The 22,500-nt window shown below is 44.9% G+C and overlaps 1 long non-coding RNA gene across 1 annotated transcript in view; it reads right to left on the reverse strand.

Annotated features, from left to right (window-relative positions):
- Positions 1-22,500, reverse strand: part of LOC127007046 (uncharacterized) — a 195,852-nt gene that overhangs the window by 138,418 nt on the left and 34,934 nt on the right. The window contains exon 2 of the long non-coding RNA XR_007760046.1: positions 20,760-20,837. This is a non-coding gene — a long non-coding RNA (uncharacterized LOC127007046). The remainder of the gene's footprint in view (positions 1-20,759; positions 20,838-22,500) is intronic.

Consider the following 22,500-nt stretch of genomic DNA (forward strand, 5'->3'; position numbering starts at 1 on the left):
GAGAGAGAGAGAGAGAGAGAGAGAGAGAGAGAGAGAGAGAGAGAAATAGTACCCCTTCCCCCCCAAAAAAGGAGTGATTCTCGAGGCTGAGTGTTGAGAGGCTGCAGCGACCAATAGGCCCGCCACCTGGGCTGAAGGGTGCGCCACATGACGTTAGTGTTTTATTTGAAGTTTTGGCGCGCTCTGCATAGTTTCCAGCATAGGAAGGGCGGAATCTAAGTTTTCCAATAAGCGCCTCTAGCCCTACGCTCTACTGGAGGGCCCTGATTGCCTGCGTCAGTGAGAGAGGGACGGAGGGAGGGAGAGGGGAAGGCAGGATGGGAAAGAAGGGAGGGAGCTAACGGGTTGTGAGAGAGTGAGAAAGAGAGGTGAGAATTCGTGTTAAACAAAGCCTCGGAACTTGATTAAAGGGTTTTATTTTTTATGTTTCTTACCGAAGGCTTCTTTTATGTGTAGGGGAGGTAAAATATTGGGTTATGGGTTTCATTTTATATTATTACCAATCCAACTACGTGATTGGAAACAAAGCTAAGTACGTGAAGTCTAGGGGAGTGTAAACCCGATTTCAACTACATCTCTTTGCAGGCTGAAATTCCTAAAACCCAAGAAAGATTTTTTTTTTCTATATATTCTTCTAGTTCTTGTAGGAAAGTTTCTACAACACGCCAGGACGTAACCATATTTCGTATGAGTTACCGTGGGAGTCCGGGCAATACCTTACATGCGTTCTGTCAAGGCTTCGAATATAGTTACGAGTTTTCATCAATACCACAAAAGGAAACAAACACAATCCGCCTTCTGAAGATAATAAACATCTAAGTGAAGCTGCCTTTTCACTCGTCCTGATATTACTATACCCGCCATTTCTTCATCTTTTCCTACAATAAGTGTCGTTTTTCTTATTGACTCGTTGGGTAGCTTTCCAATACCATCTAAGCTGACGACAATAGGCCGCCATTACAGTGTTTATGCCGAGCTTACCTTCTTACATCAGTTTCATACACGTGCTTCTGATGCAGCCTTGGATCGATTCTGCTGCCGGTGCGTGCCGCCATGAGCAAACCAGGCACACAAAGCAGGCTCGACGGCGACATGAATACCAAAGCAATGGAAAAGCGGTACCCAAGTAGCTGCTGAAAAAAGTACGTTCAGAAAGTCAACAGAAAGCAAATACGCATTCTATACTTTGGATGGAGAAAATATTTGCGTTTCTTTCACCACCAGAATAAAGACTTCTTTGTGTATTTGTCAGTGTACACCTCCTCCTCCTCCTCCTCCTCCTACTCCTCCTCCTCCTCCTCCTCCTCCTCCTCCTCCTCCTCCTCCTCCTCCTCCTCCTCCTCCTCTCCTCTCCTCTCCTCTCCTCTCCTCTCCTCTCCTCTCCTCTCCTCTCCTCTCCTCTCCTCTCCTCTCCTCTCCTCTCCTCTCCTCATCTCTCCTCTCCTCTCTTTTCCTCACCTCTCCTCTCCTCTCCTCTCCTCTCCTCTCCTCTCCTCTCCTCCGCCTGCATACACTCTTGCACATACATATCTTCTCTTTCTTCTCTTTTTCCCCTCCTCTCCTCCTCCTGATCTTCTTTCCCCTCCTCCTCCTCTGGCCCACCCGGCAACAAGAGACACAAGTGACAGGGCATAACGGAGCGCCACCCCGTATCGCCATTTGTCCCTCATTTCCGCGGGGAACGATTTACCGTCACGCCCCCGGCCCTTACCTCCCCCTCGCCACCGCAGCGCCGCCTCACTTCACCACTAAATGTCTGCCCCACCGCCCTCAACGCCGTACCATGCCACCAAGACACTCCCTTATTTTACTACCCTTTTCCACCTTCATTTTACCCTCCCCACGCCTACCTCTTCACCCTCATCGCTGACACCACTAAGCCATCTCTCTATCATTCCGTGACTACCTCCCATACCGTCAGTTACACATGATAGCCAGAATCTCCCTCTTTTCACGACCTTATACCACCTAGGCCGGACTCCTTTTATCATATCCACGGCTTCCTTTTCGTTCTTTGCCGACATCACAAAGCCACCTCTCTCCCTCATCACGTGACTGCCTACCCTGCCGTCACCTCCACAAGATACCAAGAAACTCACTTTTTTCACCACCTATTACTGTCTAGACGAGCTTCATTTTATCATCCCCACGCCTATCCCTTCACCCTCATCATCACCACCTCTCTCCACCAATCCCTGACAAGACACTCCATCTTTTCACCAACTTAATCCACCTACAAGGGCCTCCTTTTATAATCTCCACAGCTTCCTCTTCGCTCATTGCAGACATCACCGCGCCATCTCTCTCCCGCACTACACGGCTGCCTGACCTTGCGACGGCTCTTACATCCTCAAACCACCTTCATGCTAGTTCGCTCCACTGCCAGGCCCCTTCCTCATCACCCACACCCCTCGCTTTCACCTCGCTCAGTTATCAAGCCTAATAACGCCTCATAACTTGGTAACACTCGCCCATATCTCTTCTCTTCTCCTCCTCTTCTTTTTCTCTTTGTCCCGTTCCATTTTTTTAATCTTCCTTTTCCCTGCTCTTCTTTTTGTTCTTCGTCTTCACTTCTTGTCTTCTTCCATTCCGTATCCTCGCTTGGCACCAACTAGCAACGTCGCTTTACCGCCCAACGCCTGCTTAACAATACTGGGGCAATATTCTCAGACGCTTCCACCTCTAATATCAACTATTTCCAAAGGCCAATAAGGAGTTCAATCGAGTTCGCATGAGTGTTTTTCTAGGTTCATGGTACAGTAGAAGGGTCAAACCACCTCCAGGGTAAAAAAAATAGCCCTGGAAATGCCCACAACTCCTACGATAGCCTTGTTAAATGTGTGTAGTTGGGCGCCGGAATGTTTACGAATACGGCCTCAGGGACCCACGTCTTTTCACCTTACCTGCGTCAATCTCACAACCTCCGCCTCGTCATCCCTCTGCCAAAGCTCCACACAGTCAGTACCCACAGCGCCCCACCTCCCCGCCTTTCCACGACACCAAAACGTCACTTCGCCACAGTCTCCACAACTCTTCACGCCTCACCGTGCTACTCGACACCGCCATTGCGCCTCACCCTCCCTTACACCCTCTACTACCCTGCCTCCCTCGTATTCTGGTGCCAAACATGACCCATAAATTAGATATGGGTATGAGACCCTCTATTACATCCCCGCACAAGAATAGAATCAAAGGATGTATGCTAATGAGACGCACTCCATCACGCTCAGGTAAATGGGAACGTGAAATATGACGCCTCATTTTTTTTCCTCTCTCTTGTTGACTTTTGAAATCTGATGTCAGTCTTTTTCCTCTTCCTTCTTTTCCACTCTTCCTCCTGCTCCTCCTCCTCCTCCATCTCACGCTGGCGACGTCATCAAAGTGTCGTTAGCTTCCCTCTTGCGCTATCTTCTTTCCCTAAGCTCTAATTAACTAACCGATAAGAGAAAACTTTTCCTAAGACGGGGAAAATCGACTATGACTCTTTGAAAAACTCCTCCAGACCCTCCCAGCCACCGCCACCACCACCGCTGTCGCTCTCTCTCTCACTCTCTCTCTCTCTCTCTCTCTCTCTCTCTCTCTCTCTCTCTCTCTCTCTCTCTCTCTCTCTCTCTCTCTCTCTTAGTAAATAGTGAAATGTGGGTGTCAAACAACGTAGAGTATTATGAACATTTTCTATCCTCTCCATCTCTTTCTCTTTATATCTATCTGTCTATCTATCTATATATCTATCTGTCTCCATCATTGTATCTCTCTCTCTCTCTCTCTCTCTCTCTCTCTCTCTCTCTCTCTCTCTCTCTCTCTCTCTCTCTCTCTCTCTCTCTCTCTCTCTCTCTCTCTGAACGTCCCCTTCCCTCGTGTCACACTGGTATAGAAACTTTCCACGGTAATCCTAATGATCACGACTCCAAACAGATCCATAATACTTTCTTTTCACGAATAAAAAAAAAGTCCCTCTCCTTCGCATTAACCTTCGTCACACATACTCCTAACCTCTCGGCGACTGGCTTTCTAATCGATCTGCTCCATCCTGACGCTGAAAAGAGGAGCCACCACCACCACCACCACCATCACCAAAGTAACTTCCCGCAACCTGAAGTCGTTCCTGTTACCTTTGTCAAGCTTTCCACTTCCCCATCGATATACTCTCCAAATCGATCTCTTCCATCTTTGCAATAAACAGAGAAACAACATCATCACTACCATCAAAATAACTCGTCACAACCACAAGCCATTCCTATCATACCTCTGTCACCATGCTCTCCACTCTCTCAGCGACATACTCCCCAACGCGATCTCTTTTACCTTGACGATGAAGGGAAAAACACCACCACCACCACCATTACCATGACCACCATCACCCTAAAGTAACTCTGCACCCAGTTTGGCCCCTCCTGTCACCTTGGTCACGCTCTCCTACACTCCCGGCAACAAGCTCCCTAACTGATAGCTTCCATCCTTTTACTAAATCGAGAAACTTTATCATCAGCAGCAGCACCCCTAAGGTAACTCTCCACCCCCTTAAGTCCTTTCTATAACCTGCTCTGCCCATTCAAGGGAGCTCCCAATCAAGTCGCGACATTGGGAGACTCACAATCAGGTCTTCACCATCAACCTCAATGACGGAGTCGCGTATCGATTCAGAATTTTAAATACGCAAGAGGCTCTCAGTTTAATTTGTAATTAAGGCCTGAATTGGGAGGAGAATGCGGGATGATCATGGATAGGAGGGTGAAAGGAGAGGGATAGAAGGAGAAGGAGGACGGGGACGGGGAGGACGACGAGAAGGAGAACGAGAACAAGGAAGAGGAGAGAAAGACAGAGAAGAGAGGCAGGAGTATATGAGAATGAATCGAAGGGGAAGAAAAGGATGAGAGTAGGGAAAGGAGGTGACACTCGAAATTGATGGGATATAGGAGTAGGAGGAAGGGCTTCAAGAGGGAAAAGAGCAACAGCAGGAGGAGATGAAAAAGGAAGTAAAAGAGGAGGAAAATAGAGGAGAAAAACAAGGCGGGAGAACGACTAAAGAAGAGAGTCACGAAAAATTGATGAAAGAGAAGAATTTGAGACAGGAGGATTTAAAAGGAGAAAAAGACGCGAGAAAAAGGAGAAAGAGGAGGAGGAGGAGGAGGAGGAGGAGGAGGAGGAGGAGGAGGAGGAGGAGGAGGAGGAGGAGGAGGAGGAGGAGGAGGAGGAGAAGGAACACAAAGAAACACAAAGGAAGAACAAACAACAGCAGACCTGATGGTCCTTACGAGGCTGTTTGTGACAAGCTGATGAAGTACAGCAAAGGCGAAGGCTCCTCCCCACCCCCCCATCCCTCCAGCCAAAGCTGGCAGGAAAGGAAAAAGAACATGCAGCATGGAAAAACTGCATGGAAATTATGTAGGAAAGAGGAAAGAACTACCATTACTGCTACCACTAACCGGGCGATAAAAACGGACAAGGACACAAGTATTCGAAAGAACTTAACGTTATTACGACAATGAGTAATATCTTAGTTGCTGGTTGGATTGAAAATGCTTGTCTAATCTATTCTTGAAGGCCGTAACTGTTGTACTATCAACGACATCACAGGATAGAGAATTCCAAACATTAACGACTCCATTGAAGAAGAAGTGTTTGGCTTCGTGCGACGAGAATCTTTTACCACTTATCTTCAAATTGTGATTTCTTCTTGTTCTATTTGATCGATCCACTGTAATCTTCCGCATTAATATCACTGAATCCTTTAAACATTTTTTATATTTCTATTAGATCGCCTCGCATTCTTCGTTTTGATAGGCTGAATAAATTTACTTCTTTAAGTCTTTGTTCATAAGACAAATTTCTCAACCTTGGAATCATTTTTGTTACTCTCCGTTGAACCCGTTCTAACTGTCTACGTCTTTTCTGTAATAGGGAGACCAAAACTGTACACAGTACTCTAGATGGGGTCGAACCAGCGAATTATACAGTTTTAATATTACTTTTCCGATTTATTATTAAAGACTCGTCCGATGAAGCCAACGAATATGTTTCCGGTTTTAACTACCTCTGACCAATGCTGACTGGGCTTTAAATCGCTTGAGATAGTGATTCCAAGATTCTTTTCTTTACTTAATTGCGTACAGAACGCAATTGTTATTGTTTCCGATGCGTAACACTTTACATTTGTCAACGTTAAATTTCATTTGCCATTGATTGGCCCAACGTGCAAGTCGATCTAGATCTGATTGTAATGCTTCTTCGTCGAGTGTCGCAGTTACTTTACTAGCGATTTTTGTGTCATCAGCAAATTTTGATACTTTGCAAGTGAGCCCATCATCGATATCATTAACATAAATTAAGAAGAGCATGGGACAAAGCACTGACCCTTGAGGTACGCCGCTTCTGACATCGAGCCAGTTAGATGTAACACCGTTTAGAACTACTCTTAGTTTCCGCTCAGAGAGCCAGTCCACAAGCCAATTGTGAATGTTACCCGAGATACCGTGCGCCAATAGTTTACTGAGCAACCGTTTGTGGGGGACCTTATTAAATGCCTTTTGAAAATCCAGATATATGATATCTACAGATCTGCTTTCATCGAACACCTCAAAAATATAATTAAAAAAATCAAGTAAGTTAGTTAAACACGAACGTTTACTACGGAAGCCATGTAAACAGGACTCTCCCGCTCTACATATTTCTTCCAAGGATGCTGTTGTGAATCTCGGAACAAAGGGGCTGCACAATCCCCTGAAAAAAACTCCTCCCCTGCGATTCATTCTACTTCTAATTAGCACTCCTAATTATTCTTTACACAGTTGCCGATGCTCTAAATATATTCTCTCCTATTAAAAACAAGGTCTGATTTTTTGTGTCTGTATGGCTTTAGTTTTTCAAGTCATTTTTTCCTATCCGTCTCTCTCTCTCTCTCTCTCTCTCTCTCTCTCTCTCTCTCTCTCTCTCTCTCTCTCTCTCTCTCTCTCTCTCTCTCTCTCTCTCTCTCTCTCTCTCTCTCTCTCTCTGTGTGTGTGTGTGTGTGTGTGTGTGTGTGTGTGTGTGTGTGTGTGTGTGTGAGAAAATAAATCCAAGAAAAATCAACGGCTTCCTATGAAAAGTGTAATAAAAGCGCACTATGTATGTATGTATGTATGTATGTAGGTAGGTAGGTATGTAGGTAGGTAAATACGTAGGTAGGTAGGTAGGTGTGTTGATAAAAGACCGCCATGTATGTATGCATTTATATGTGTATGTATGCATGTATGTATGAGGAAAAGTAAAGTTTCGTTTAGTCGGAGCAACATCTGTGGTCATATGCCGGAGAGAGACAGAAGGGTATGCATGAAGAAGTGTAGTGTGTCGGTGTGGGTGTAGGCGTGAGGTATAAGTGGGGATAGGTGGGGTAGCAGTGCAGGTGGGCATAGGTGTTTTAAGTATTTCCTCTTTTATGAGTGTATGTGATTTTTTTTTTTTTTTGTGTGTGTGTGTGTGGGTGGGTGTCAAATTATAGAAGTGTGTGTGTGTGGGGGCGGGAGGGTCGGCATAATTGCGAGATGGATGCGTGGATGCGTGCGTGAGGGTTCGTTGGATACTAACCTAGTGTGGATGTGGTCGTGTGTGGGAGGAGGAAAGGGGAGGGAGGAACATATCGCGTCTCTTACATTAAAAAACATACATCGTAATTCACTAATATCTCGACCACCTGGTATTGGTGTGCATATCTACCTATCAGTCACATGAACTTCCATTACTATTTAGCTATTTCAAAAAGACTTCCCCTCCCTCTCTTCCTCCCCTAATGCCTTACATCCAGTACTCCGAAACGTGCTCCCCTGTTTGTCTCGATAAATTAATCACCCACATACCAGCTGATGTAGGCTGTGCAAGCTTGATTTGCTAAGGTCTGAAGCTTTTGAAGAGTTAATTGGTCGAAGCTTGGTGAATATGGCGCTATATTAACTGATTTACTTTGTTTCTTGCCATCAAAATCAGTCAGGTATGCAGGACTAATTAAAACCAAGCGCTCGAAAACAAGTGGAGGTTGTTAAGCTACACATACTTCGCCTCTGTGTGTGTGTGTGTGTGTGTGTGTGTGTGTGTGTGTGTGTGTGTGTGTGTGTGTGTGTGTGTGTGTGTGTGTGTGTGTGTGTGTGTGTGTGTGTGTCTCTCTCTCTCTCTCTCTCTCTCTCTCTCTCTCTCTCTCTCTCTCTCTCTCTCTCTCTCTCTCTCTCTCTCTCTCTCTCTCTCTCTCTCTCTCTCTCTCTCTCTCTCTCTCTCTCTCTCTCTCTCTCATTTGCACCACTAGAGGTATTACTGTAGTTTCAACCCTCTTTCCCTAACAAGACAGGCAGAACACTTTCATACATACAACGGAGGGCGTGAACCATGTACCATCGAGACGCTCCCAAGGTTGCCGGCCGCCCCTAAATATCTCTTCTCAAGCCGTTCCCTCCCCCTCTCTTCGCAGCCTGCAAAATTTATCCGATAGTGTTGTGTCCTAAAATTAAGTTGAACCTGCAGCTTGCCAGGCAAACTTTAGCCATTCAAACTTAATTGGACTCTATCAATAAGGTGTTTTAGCCCAGCGACGAGTATCATTATGGCTTTGTATTACTAACACTACCCTTGCTGGCTTCCCTTCCCTTCCCTTCCCTTCCCTTTCCTTCCCTCTTCTCTTCTCCCTCTCTTACTCTCTTCCTTTACAGTCAAATTTCTCTCCTTCCTCCCACTCTTCCTTCCATGCCACGCAGATCTCTCTCCTTCCTCCCTCCTTGCCTTCTTCCTGCCTTCCTTCCTTCCTGCCTTTCTTCCTCTTCACCCAGATCCCTTTCCCTTTCTCTCCCCTTCCTTCGGCAGTTATATGTTATGTGTGGATGGTTTAATTTCGCTCTGCTCAAGTTCCCATCTCCAGGTTTTCTTGTTTTCTCCGTTGCAGCGATTTCCGTCACCTGCTTGCTTATATTCCTTCCTCTCGCTCCCTTTCTGCTCAGTCTTCAGCCCTTCATACATACTCTCTCAGTGATTGTTTGTCTGTTTGTCTGTCTGTCTGTCTGTCTGTCCGTTTGTCTGTCTTGTCTGTTTGTCTGTCCCTCTCTCTCTCACTCTCTCATACTTTATCTATCTATCTATCCATTAATCTACTTCTCTATCTGCCTGTCTGTCTACCTGTCTATCAATCTATCCTTCTCTCGGTTAGTTTATACCCATGTATGTATCTCTCTCATGACACACACACACACACACACACACACACACACACACACACACACGCGTTTAAACACTGCTGACCTTGAGACACATGCGCAGGAAACAAAATCCTAACCAAACACGAAGCTAATTACAAAACAAATAGAGCACGTTAGAAAAAAAAAGTTACCATTAGCGGGGGAAAAAAGTTCAGATAAATTGGTGTCGAGTGCGTATTTCATTTACTTTTCTTTCTGGCGGGTGCTTATATCCGGGCTAATTATCATTAATGGCAACGCTATGATTTATGGCGCGCGTGTACGAGGTGCGAAATGAAGATACACAGGTAACTACTACCTGCGTGCGTGGATGTATGGCTAACGTGTACGTGTGTGTGTGTGTGTGTGTGTGTGTGTGTGTGTGTGTGTGTGTGTGTGTGTGTGTGTGTGTGTGTGTGTGTGTTTGTGTGTGTGTTCGAACTGGTTGCAAGCTACAGGAGGTGAATCGTGCAAATGTTGTCCGCCATACGTTGCTACAACTGTTCAATTCCATTCTCAAAATATGAACATTCCTAACTCGTGTGTGTGTGCGCGCGCGCGTGTGCTTGCGCCCGCACGCGTGCTTCAGTTTATACACTTTTTTATGTTATCTTATGCATTACCCGCCGCCGTCATCCGCCGTAAGGACCCTTTCACATCTTGTTGTATTATCAACAAACTTACATAAGGAGGATTTTAATAATTTTTCTAATTCCATGACATATACGATAAAGAGTATCGTCCCCAACACTGGCCCTAGCGGTACTACAGACTGGGAGCCACTTCTAGACCACGTGAGAACGGATCCCGAAAGGTAGAAAGCATTATCGAGAGGATTAATGTTGTGGAAAAATTAATTTACAAGTGACAGACCACCAGGCACAAGAACTTTGGTCCTTGAGACAATGCGTCGGTTCAAGCCCTAAACATGGACTTCATTTGAGATATCAAGTCTGCTCAAATTCAATTTATTCCATACAGACTTATAGGATCAGCGTTTGCAAACCTACGGTGGATTACCAACAGAATTAAAAGTAAAATTGGTCTAAAGCGCGGAGCTTATAAAATTATGAAATGGGGAGGAGCTGATCTTAGAGAGGGCTACTTTCAACTAGCACGTTGAGTGAAACATCATATAAGAAACGCATAAAGGAATCATGAGAAGAGAATGGCGAGGCAGGCGAGAGAGTACCCAAAGCTTTTCTTCCAGATGGACAATCCAAAAGCCAGAGATAGCACAGGGGCATTTAGGTCACAGAATGGTACCCTATCCAACAACAAGGACACTAGCACAGCGTTAAATGAGTTCGTCCTGTTGGCATTTACTCAGGAAGGTACGTCGTCATTACATGATACCGACCAAGGATTCACGGAAAGGACAGACGAAATGTTATGCGATATAAGTATAACTAGAGAGACAGTTATCAAATAGGTAGATAAGCTTAAGAAACTGAATTCACGTGGTCCAGATGATATTTTCAGCATCCTGTTAAGGAAGCTAGAGATATTATTACCGAGCCACTGGCCAACACTATTAGGAAGTCTCTCGACATCGAAGCAGCACGGGCAATATGGAAAATGGGCAGCATTGAGCCAGTAAATCAGCATGTATAAATTACCGTGTAAATTAGTTTGACGTCTGTTGTTGGAAAATTATTCGAGTCTATTATAGCCAGAGATCCGTGACCACCCAGAAAATCATAATCTGATCACTGGATCCCGGCATGGGTTCATCAACTGTAAATAACGTCTTATTATTCTTTAAGAATTTTACAAATAAAGTGCACGAAACGGCAGACAAACATTATGGTATTATATATCTTCATTTTAGGAAATCGCTGGACAAGGTGGCGGACCAAAGACTCTGAAGTAAGTTAAAAGTAGATCAAGGCGTGCCTTAGTGACAGGATGCAGCCAGTTCAGGTAAACGAGGATAAATACAGACCAAGTTCGCGCGTAAGGGGCGTCCCACAAGGATCAGTCGTATCTCCACCACGATTAATTATCTACATCGACGACCTAGAGTAGGGTATAACCAGCGAAAGCAGCACATTTACTCAAGACAAAAATAGAACGAATAATTAGATTAGACAACAACGCTGTAGCATTAAAAGGAGAAACTACACGACTTGAACTGCAGCGTCCTAAGTGCAGGAAAGAATAAGCCCCTGACAGATTTTGATAACTCAAGCTGCGAAAAGGACTTGGCTCCGCTCTGCCACTGTATTACCGCCAGAAACAACGCAGAGTTCATTTCTATAAACGTAAGCAACCGGAGCGTAGGAATCATCCTTAAATTATATCTGGCACTGGTTAGGCCTCAGCTAGATCATGCAGTTCACTTTCGATGCCCCTATTACCGATATAATATAGTAGATACTACCTTAAATAAGCACAGAGAAGAATGAATTTGATAATGATATATTTTGACAACATATAATATATATCAATAATATTTGCATAAATAAATATATATATCTAAATAATATGTAAATATATATAGATAGTTATATAAAAGAAGGACGCAGATTATAAGATGGTGGTGGTGGTGATGGTGGTGGTAGAGGTGGTGGTGAAGAGGGAGAAAAACAGACGGTTGAATTTCCAGGAAGGTCGTTGTTTTGCCTCCTTGCTCCGCGTATTTGCATATCTTAACGCCGGCCCGACAGTATCTCCCTTACACCTCCCTCACAACACCCCTCGGCGGCACCACCTCCCTTGGCGCGCCCCACCACGCCCTTCACACCACCACCTCCTCGCGTGCCGCATAACCACCGTTCCTTACAATTACAGCCTTGCCTGGTACCCTTTTCCACTCCGCGCCCTTTGGACCGCTATTCATTTTTTTGTCGTTGTTGTTGTTGTTTCGACCACTTTGGGGGCGTTGTTACCTTTCCTGACGTGACGGGGAGGCACTGGGGTTCGAACCAACTCGCCTGGCATTTCACTTCCATTTTTAGACGCTCTAACTCACTACACCACCGCACCCCACTACTATCTACTACTCTGCCCTGATACGGTTCCTCCCCCTCTCATATTCCTACACTTCGCAAGAGTGAAACGAAGAGAAGGGAATGAAGCTGAGAGAAAGAGAAAAGAGAGACACCAGGTAGGAGGGCAGGGTAGTTTATGATTGTGTGTGTGTGTGTGTGTGTGTGTGTGTGTGTGTGTGTGTGTGTGTGTGTGTGTGTGTGTGTGTGTGTGTGTGTGTGTGTGTGATAAGAGAACATAATACCGCTTTAAACTGCAAAATCTGGTGCCTGTATCTCTGTTGTTATTTGTTCTGTTATTTTTTGCTCTGTTATCTCAATAATCATCTGTTATACCTTTCTCCTGAAGGTAGCAGTAGATAACCTTGCATTTAACCTGCTGAAACTATACTCTCCGTGCTTTCAGTCATCTCGTCTTTTTATTTCAGTTGTGTATGTGTGTGTGTGTGTGTGTGTGTGTGTGTGTGTGTGTGTGTGTCGTTTATTCTCTCTCTCTCTCTCTCTCTCTCTCTCTCTCTCTCTCTCTCTCTCTCTCTCTCTCTCTCTCTCTCTCTCTCTCTCTCTCTCTCTCTCTCTCTCTCTCTCTCTCTCTCTCTCAGTTCCCCTCACGACTTCTAATGTGACTCTTTAAATGCCATCTCGTCTATCACACCAGAAACATTACTTTATTTCTTTCTCTCTCTCCCATTATCTGTCTTTCTTTTATAGTTATTCTTTCTCTTTTTTTCCTGTGAAATGTCATAAGACTTTTTTTATATCGAGCGGCCCCCGTGTTTCTATTTTTTTGTATGTGTGTGTGTTTGTGCGCGCGCAAGAGCGTATAAAGAGAGAGAGAGAGAGAGAGAGAGAGAGAGAGAGAGAGAGAGAGAGAGAGAGAGAGAGAGAGAGAGACACAGAGACAGACAGACAGACACAAAGGCTGGAAGAGAGAGAACGTCCGGGGTGGAGGACTTTGAGCAACAGAACGGTGAAAGAAAAGTGTGAATGGCAGGGCTGAAACGGGTGAAATCTAGGAAAGGCGACGACACTGATAGACGAGAGTGATATTGACGAGGATCCAAGGTGCGTTGATGAGGGGGGAGAGGGAGCGGAGGTTAAGCAAGACATCAGCGCCAAGGTAGGAAACACGATGAAAGAAGCAAGAATAAAAGAAAAGGAGGAAAAGACAGAGAAATGATGGGAAGTGTAACAAAAGAAGCGCAGAGAAGATGGAGTCAATAAATAAAGGAAAGAAAGCCAGACAGATTGGTATGGTTAGAAAATAATGAGAAGGATGAGGATGAGGGGGAATAAAATGGACGAAGAGAGAGAAAAATGATAGAGAGTGAAACAAAAAAAGTGCAGAGAAGAAGACGGCAATACAAAAAAGGAAAGAAAGGCTGACAGATTAGTGTGGTTAGAAAATAATGAGAAGTATGAGGGTGAAGGGGGAAAAAACAGAGCCAGGAAAACGAAGAGAAAATACCCGGAGAGAAAAAAGGGAAAGGCAAAACAAAGGGAAATCACAGAAATGGAGAAGTTAGAGAGGGAAGCGTACCTATAGAAAATAGAACGAAAGCGATAGAGACTGGGAAAAAAAAAGAGGTGGACAAGGGAGGGAAGGAAAGTCGAGAGGTGAGAAGTGAAAGGAGAGAAACAGAGCGGGTGAGGGAGTGAAAAGAATCGATAATAAACAGATAAGTAAAACCGAAAGAGAGAAAGAAAAGAACGGGTTGAGACGAGGGCCCAAAAAGACAAAAGACAAAGTAAGAACGAGGAGAAAATTATTGAACGAGGAAGAAGGAAGGTGGAAGATGGAATAGAAAGAACGACATGGTAAATAAGGGAGAGAAACAGAGAAAGAGGAAGATGTGGATTGATTGAATGGCGTGCTACGAAAAGGAAGGAGAAACACAAGAACTAGGAACGAAAATAAACGAGGAAGAAGGAAGGATATGGAAGAGAAAGAAGGACATGGTAAAGAAAGATAAAAAGAAGCAGATAAAGAGGAAGATGTAGGTTGATTGAATGGCGTACTAAGAAAAGGAAGGAGAGAAAAAACATGGGGTGAGGAAGAAGAAGACGGGAGGGAGGCGGACGATGAGTAGCGGGGGTAAGAAGGAATAATTGAGAAGAAAAAGGAGACAAAAAAAATAATGGTGGGCTTAAATGAGGAGGGAGCGTGGAGGGAGAAAAATGCGGGGGAGTTGGAGAATAAGGAAGAAGCTTGGATAATTATGATAAGTACAGGACGAAAAGAGAGAAAAAAAAGGAGTAGAAAGAGGCAAATAAGTTGAATAAAAAGTGGGAAGAAACGAGAAGAAAAAAAATAAAAAAAGGCTCTGAAAAAAAGGAAGAGGGAGTTGAATGACCGCCGTGGAGAGAGAGAGAGAGAGAGAGAGAGAGAGAGAGAGAGAGAGAATAACCTAGATGAGAGTGGTAGCAGGAACGGATGAAGAGAAAGAAAAGGACGGGGACGAAAGTAGGGTTAGATGAATGACTGGAAAAAAAAAGAAAGGCGAAGTAAGAGAGCAATACAAGACCTGATGAGTAGCATGGCGTGGAAGGGAAGGGGAGAAAGGGCTGGGCTAAGAAAGAGGAAGATGGGCCGGGATGAGAAAGAAGATGATGAAAGTAGGGTTGGATGGATGGATGGCGTGGCAGGAAAAGAAAGAAGAAAAGCGAAATAAGCGTGCAAGACAAGAGCTGATGAGTGGCATGGCGTGGAAGGGAAGGGGAGAAAGGGCTGGGCTAAGAAAGAGGAAGATGAAAGTAGGGTTGGATGGATGGATGGCGTGGCAGGAAAAGAAAGAAGAAAAGCGAAATAAGCGTGCAAGACAAGAGCTGATGAGTGGCATGGCGTGGAAGGGAAGGGGAGAAAGGGCAGGGCTAAGAAAAAAGGTTGGTTGGATGATGGATGGATGGGCAAAAAAAAGAAGAAAAAAAAGAAATAAGCGTGCAAGACAAGAGCTGATGAGTGGCATGGCGTGGAAGGGAAGGGGAGAAAGGGCAGGGCTAAGAAAGAGGAAGATGGGCTGGGATGAGGGCGGCGGTGGCGTGACTGGTGGGGCAGTAATCAACTAAGTGGGGCCGGGTGTCGCCGAATCGGCCGCTGATCTCTGCTAACTCGCACACAAATGCTGAGTAATTCATAGCGAGACGATCCGCAATACATTTACTACAACGATCCACGTCCAGATGGGGGATGGAAATGTTCTCGTGAGGGCAGGGGGAGAGGCGGAGGTACTGCTGGAGGAGGAAGGAGAGACGGTGGGCGCAGGGACGGGGTCTTTAGAGTGTTCTTATTGTGCCGAAGATAAAGCAGCAACATATTCTGCTTTTGAAAGGAATGTTAAAAAGAACGCCTGAGTATGAGTTTTAGATATTCAGTGTGAGGAAGGATAAGAGAAAGGAATCTGGGGAACATTTAAGCCCGACACCTTTCTTCGTTTCTCCGCCACATGAAAGAAAATAAACGCGTCAGTCTCAAGAAACCTCGACAAAGGTCACGGTCAGTTGCTCGACAGGACGCGGCCTCAAATAGTCGACCTTGAATTTTCAGTCAGTCACATTGAGAGAAAAATAAGACACATCGTCTTGCATTGCTTGTATCTTAGCGGTCACCAGCGTCCGATTGACCAAACCTTTTACTTACTCTGAACTAAGTGTGAAAATTTTAAATCGTATTACGCGAAGCCGTTACATCTTATAACTTCGACTGAAAACGAGTATTATTAATAAGCTTAAATTATGAAATGATTATAGAAATTCACCTCTTACTTTTATTCACTTTTTTTTCACCTGTGCCTCGTAATCCAATTTTTCACGCCGGTCACGGACATCTACAGTAATGAGGCAATACGTAACACCTTTAGCGCGCGCACGCACGCTTCACCACACACACACACACACACACACACACACACACAGACAGACAGAGACAGACAAAGACAGACAGACAGACAGGCAGGCAGGCAGGCAGACACAGACAGACAGACAGACACAGACAGACACAGACAGACAGACACACAGACACACACACACACACACACACACACACACACACACACAGACAGACACAGACAGACAAAGACAGACAGAGACACACACACACACACACACACACACACACACACACACACACACACAGACACAGACACACAGACAGACAGACACACACACACACACACACACACACACACACACACACACACACACACACACACACACACACACCTCGGCACTAATTAAAGGCACTAAACACCTACATCGTCTTCCACCCTCACGGATTTAACGCGGCAGGACTGACTGACAGACACCCTGCCCGCTGCACCTTCCTCCCGCTCTCTCCTCCCCTTTCATTATCTTCCTCATCCCTTCTCATTACCTTGCTCTCTTCCCGTTCCCCTTTCCCTTTCCCTTCTCTCTCCTCCAATGGCCACTTTTTTCTCATTCGCTCACTTTCCCTTTCGTCCCTTCATCCCTCCACCCTTTTCAGTCCCTTTCCTGCAAGCCTTATTTTTTTCCCTTTCTCTCACTTCCCCTTTCCTCCGTCTCTCCAACCTTTCCTCCAACCCTCATTTCTACGTCCCAAGCCCGCATAACAGTGATTAATACAAATAAATAGTAAAAAATATAATCCTCACCTTCCCTAAATGTGAAAGTCAGGGAGAGAGAGAGAGAGAGGGAGATAGAGATAAATAGATAGAGGGAGAGAGAAACAAATAATAAGAAAAATTTGTGAGAAATATGACAGAGGATATATATATACAGATAGACAGGCAGATAGATAGATAAGACAAACAGACAGATATAAGTGTAGGTAGCTGGGCAGGAACGGTAAAGAGACAGAAAGATTGACAGGGGATCAAACAACTGGAACCCAACGCAAAGACTGACACGGAAAAAGGTAAAAGTTGGAGGCTGACGAGCGGGGGACAGAGAGATGTACACGAGAGACACAGAGAATGACAGCGGCTGACAGTGCGATAGAGAGACAGTGCGAGAGAGAGAGACAGTGCGATAGAGACAGTGCGATAGAGAGAGTTTATGATGTCAAGACAGTACGGGAAGACTTAAGTATAGAAGGGGATGAATTAAAAGAGGTATAAAGGGAAAGATATAAACAGAACATAGACTAACGCGAAAAGGAAAAGCAGGGTAGATTGGAGATAGCTTTGTCTCTTTCTTTTTTTATAAGTCAGTACCTTCATTTTTTTTCCGTGGTCTTCTCGTTCCTCGTCTATTTATCTCTCTCTCCAGATTTTGCTCCCACGTTTTTGTCTTCACTGTTTTCCGTTCCTTTTTATCTATTGTCGTTTCTTTCTATCTCACTAATATTTTCTTCCACTCTCTCCCCTACGGTGTGTGTGTGTGTGCGTGTGTGTGTGTTGCGGGCTTAAAATTGAATGGTGATTGCCCAGAAGCGTATTGATGAAGGGAACGGTCCAAAATTTTCCATGCGGGATTTATTTCTTCTCTCAGTCATACTAACGTGTTCATAAGTGGTAAACAGTCCTCGCCGCACTATATTCAGAGCAACTCTTTGTGCATCATTATTCGCGGATTTCATTCAGATCACTGGCGTGGCTCTTTTGCTAAGCCTGTTGGTCTCGTACCATTTTTCACGGCAGCCACACAAACGACAAATATCAAATAAAAAGATAAAACTGCCCTTGCAAATACAATTCCCTTGCAGTATCCTCTTATTTGCTTAAAACAATTTTTCTTAAAGTGTTTGGAGGTACGTCAAGGTGTTTGCGTCGGCCGTCTGTGTCGCGGTCGTCTCCTCAGGTTACGCAAAGCAAGCCTTTCCTCGGCGTGCACCTCACAATGCCAGTACTTCTTCACCCTCTTGAATGACATCGTAAGGTGACAGCCATTTCAAGAAGTCCTCTTGCCGCACGCATCTTACACAGTTACCATAAAATTTTAAATGCTTTGCTAACCCCAGCACCCATACGAGTGAGGATGACACTCAGTCACAAAGTTAGGTGACAGTAATTTTCTCCTTCCACACCAGTAGGCCAACCAGCTGCATGCGTCACATGGTCACATAAACACTCCCCCCCCCCTCTTACTTCTACACCTGAACAAATTCACGATTCCAAAAGGTGATTGCATCTTCCTCATCCCTTTGAACACATTGCGAGCTAAGCAACCCTTCCCTCCTCACGCACCTCATCAAGTCACGTCAAGCAATACCAGTTATTCTCATATCCTCGTGCTGGCAACGTGGCTCAGTGGCTAGCCAGGGTTTCGAGGTAATTGCATCCTCCTCCCTCAGGACACGGCAACAAGCTCAACGAGCCCTCCTTCCGCAACAGACTCACACACTCACCCTAAATGCACTCCTCCCCACACCCGACCACGATTAGTGACCAGCCAGGGTTTGATGAGGTGGCAGCATAACTTCCTCCGTCCATGGGTGTTGACAAGATAGGAGCAAGTCTCGGCATAACTCTAACTTTCAGAAAGGGGTGAAACTAGATTATACTACACAGCAACAGCAACCCATTCTTCTCTTCATTCATATATGTTGAAAGCAATGAGTTGCGTCAATTTTACTTTAGTGAAAATGGTAATCGATGTGCAAATTTCTGAATGTTATTATTCTTTCACTGTAAACGAAAACATTACCCTAAGCTCTAATTATCAACATTTTATTCTTTTGTAAATTACGGTTACTGACATTACTGCTGCTGCTGCTGCTGCTGCTGCAACAGCAACAACAGCACCACCACCACCACCAGCAGCAGCAAAAAAAAAAAAAAATAATAATAATAATAATAATAATAATAATAATAATAATAATAATAATAATAATAATAATAATAATAATAATAATAATAACACTAATACTATTACTGCTGCTACTACGACTACTACTACTATTACTACTACAAAACCCTTCGGTTAACTGTTCATCAGTTAGGAGAGTTTTCTTTTACTTTTGGATTTGTCTCAACCCATAAACATTTTTTTCTCGAATTGTGTCTACCTACACATGAGACCTATGGAAAAGAACGCGCTAGCTGAAATTATTTTTGTTATTGCTGGACGAGAAAGGACGTACATTCAAATTAATTGACCTGAGTACAATTCCATGCTATATGCTCGTTATTTTACGTTGACATAATACCATCGATACTTTCACTGTCTTATTATAGAGTATCTTGCATGTATGGGGGCGCTCATTTTCCCATTCCATGTAAATATTTTTCGCTACGTATTTTTCAGAGGAAGTTTTCTATGATATGTATGCATGGAAGAGGCGAATTCACACACACACACACACACACACACACACACACACACACACACACACACACACACACACACACACACACACACACTTACGTAGGTCCTGCGTGTCCGTATCCTGTGTCGTGTGCGTGACAGAAAGTGCTTCCAAACTGGGTGATGACACGTGCCTGCCAAATGCACTAAGTATCTGAACGACCCAATGGCCTCATTATCACCTGCCTAGAGCGCACACACACACACACACACACACACACACACACACACACACACACACACACACACACACAACCCTCTCCTCTATACACTTTACAAGAGCCTTTTCTTGAGCGCTGCGACAGGCCAGCATCTCCCGCTATATATATCTATAATCTAATTTGCATGTAAAGGGAATTCCAGTCACTAAGACGTTCAAATCCAGCTCTTTCCTTTAAAACTTGGGAAATTGGACCTCTCCGCCCCGCCGGTTCTGACTGTCGATCGCTAGCCAGGGACGAGGAGGAGGAGGAGGAGGAGGAGGAGGAGGAGGAGAAGGACAAGGGCGAGGAGGAGGAGGAGGAAAAGGAGAAGGAGGACGAGGAAAAGGAGGAGGAGGAGGAAAGGGGGGAGAAGGATGAGGAAAAGGAGGACGAGGAAAAGTAGGAGGAGGAAAGGGAGGAGGAGGAGGAGGAGAATGGGTGAGGGAGGTGTGTAAGGGGAAGTGTCACCAGCAACCAAGGTCTACGGTGTGTGTGTGTGTGTGTGTGTGTGTGTGTGTGTGTGTGTGTGTGTGTGAAATGGACTAAATGGTATACAGATTTCTTTTTTCGTTCATTCATTGGTTCAGTTCAAGTGGGTATGTCCAAGTTAAATATAATGTATTATACCATGTTAACATCAGATAGCGCTACCAACAATAATCACAAAACATAATGATGATAAAAATAATAATAAAGATTGTAACAACAACAACAACAACAACAACAACAACAACAACAACAATATAATATAAATAATAATGTAATATTGAAAAAAAATAATAATATAAATAATAATAATAATAATAATAATAATAATAATAATAATAATAATAATAATAATAATAATAATAATAATAATAATAATAATAATAATTATAACAAAAACAACAACACCGCATCACTTGACACGTTAAGCACTGTGTTTCGACTATTCAAAATAACCTGATAACTATAAATTTCCTTTCCCTGAAAAAGTCATTCTTCCATTTAAAGAGGCTATTTCGTCACTGATATCAAGTCATTCCCCATTTACAAACTGCCTGCACTTACGTGAACACGGTCTTGGACACAGTAAGACTTGTCTAAGTCAACATTACCTGCAGTGGTGGCAGGCCGACAGACTATGGAGGAGGTGGACAGGTCTGTGTTGTTTTCTTATCGATCGCCTGTCCCTTCTGTAAAGATGGCAAAGAAGAAATATAACAGTAATAGAATGTCTTAAATCAAGATCGTGATTATGAAAGGTTGTTTCTAGAGCCAGGCCGTGAAGTAACTTAAGGAAGAATGACGTGTTTTGTTTGTACCATAACCCTTAAATTACGATTAAAAATGCCTTGCACCTCTTGAATCCCATGTAGTGGAAAAAATGTATATATGAGAATAGTGTTGTACCTGCTGCAATTTTCCATATACAAGAAGAAATAAACCAATGACATAAGAAATACTCGCCGCCCCAGAATTGATGGTGACAGCCACCATGTGGCCCGCCGCCCGAACAAAAGCCTCAAGACACCTATGGACCGTGTCTGCTGCTGGCCTACTATTTATCCCTCAACTGTGAAAAGGCACAAGACAGGACAGTCCTCCCATTTCTTCTACTGTAAGGGCAACAATGGTGGTGGTGTGGCTGGAGGCGGCGGTGGTGGTGTTGGTTGAGACGGTGGCGGCAGCGACGGCGGCCCAGGCCTCGTAAAGCAACGCCGCCACCTGTGTCGCGCGGGCCCGGCCAGATTGAATTGTCCTTCGGCGGCTTGTCCAATTATCCTGGCCGATGTGGATTATCCTGAGGCACAACCCTACTACGAATACATTTATCCATCAGAGTCTACGAGTCTTCTTTCATCTATTTCACACAAAGACGTATAAACGACGGGGAAAGGAGGAGATCACAAGGAGCAGACTGCGAGACGGACAAGCAATCATGGCTCAGGAGAGGCTATTGACAGCTGGAGGCCGACACAGGGCAGAGTTAGGCTGAGCTGAGGTGGGACGGCGCGGCAGAGACGGAAGATCATCTCTTGTGTGTCTGTAGCTGCGGCAGGAGAGGCCAGCAGCACCACCTCGGCAGCAATCAGACCCATCACTCCGCCGGATGAGTGGGGCGACGGGAAAAGAAGGACAGTTTGGACACGAGACCTGAGGGAACATAACTTTCCCTCTGTGACTCCCCTCGGTTATTGGTTCCTGGACAATGGATGAAAAACGCGAGCGGTTCACATGTACAAGACCTGTCGGGGGAAGACGGCCCAATACGCTGCATGTATTCTTCAACAGATCGGGAGAAATCTGCATATTGGCTGGTGATACATGTGACTGGCCGGCGGGGGACAACCTCAATATTGGATTTGATGGGCCTCCGGGGCGGGGCGGGGGTGACGGGCGGCGGCCGAGCAGGAAGCAGTATTTATGGGGGTAATACTCGCGGGCATTTGTCTCCGGGGAGAATGTGAGGACGACGGGACTGCCTCTACGGCCCGGTGAAGGCTGAGAGCAAAGGAAATGACGAGAAGAGGAGAAAGAGGTGGGGAAGAAGAAGGAGGAGGAGGATATGGAGGAGGAGGAGGAGGAGGAGGAGAGGTACGGTACAAGGTCCAGAAGGCAAAAAAGAGAATCGTTGTATAGGGAGAGTGTGTGTGTGTGTGAGTGTGTGTGTGTGTGTGTGTGTGTGTGTGTGTGTGTGTGTGTGTGTGTGTGTGTGTGCGTCAGAGAGAGAGACAGATATATATATATAGAGAGAGAGAGAGAAATAGTCAAGGTCACTAAGGAACACTATGTCACAGCACACAGTCGATTTCCATACATGCCTCCAAAGATTGCCTCCCGGACACACACACACAC

The sequence above is a fragment of the Eriocheir sinensis genome, chromosome 3 (assembly GCF_024679095.1).
Source record: "Eriocheir sinensis breed Jianghai 21 chromosome 3, ASM2467909v1, whole genome shotgun sequence".
Classification (NCBI taxonomy): Eukaryota; Metazoa; Arthropoda; class Malacostraca; order Decapoda; family Varunidae; genus Eriocheir; species Eriocheir sinensis.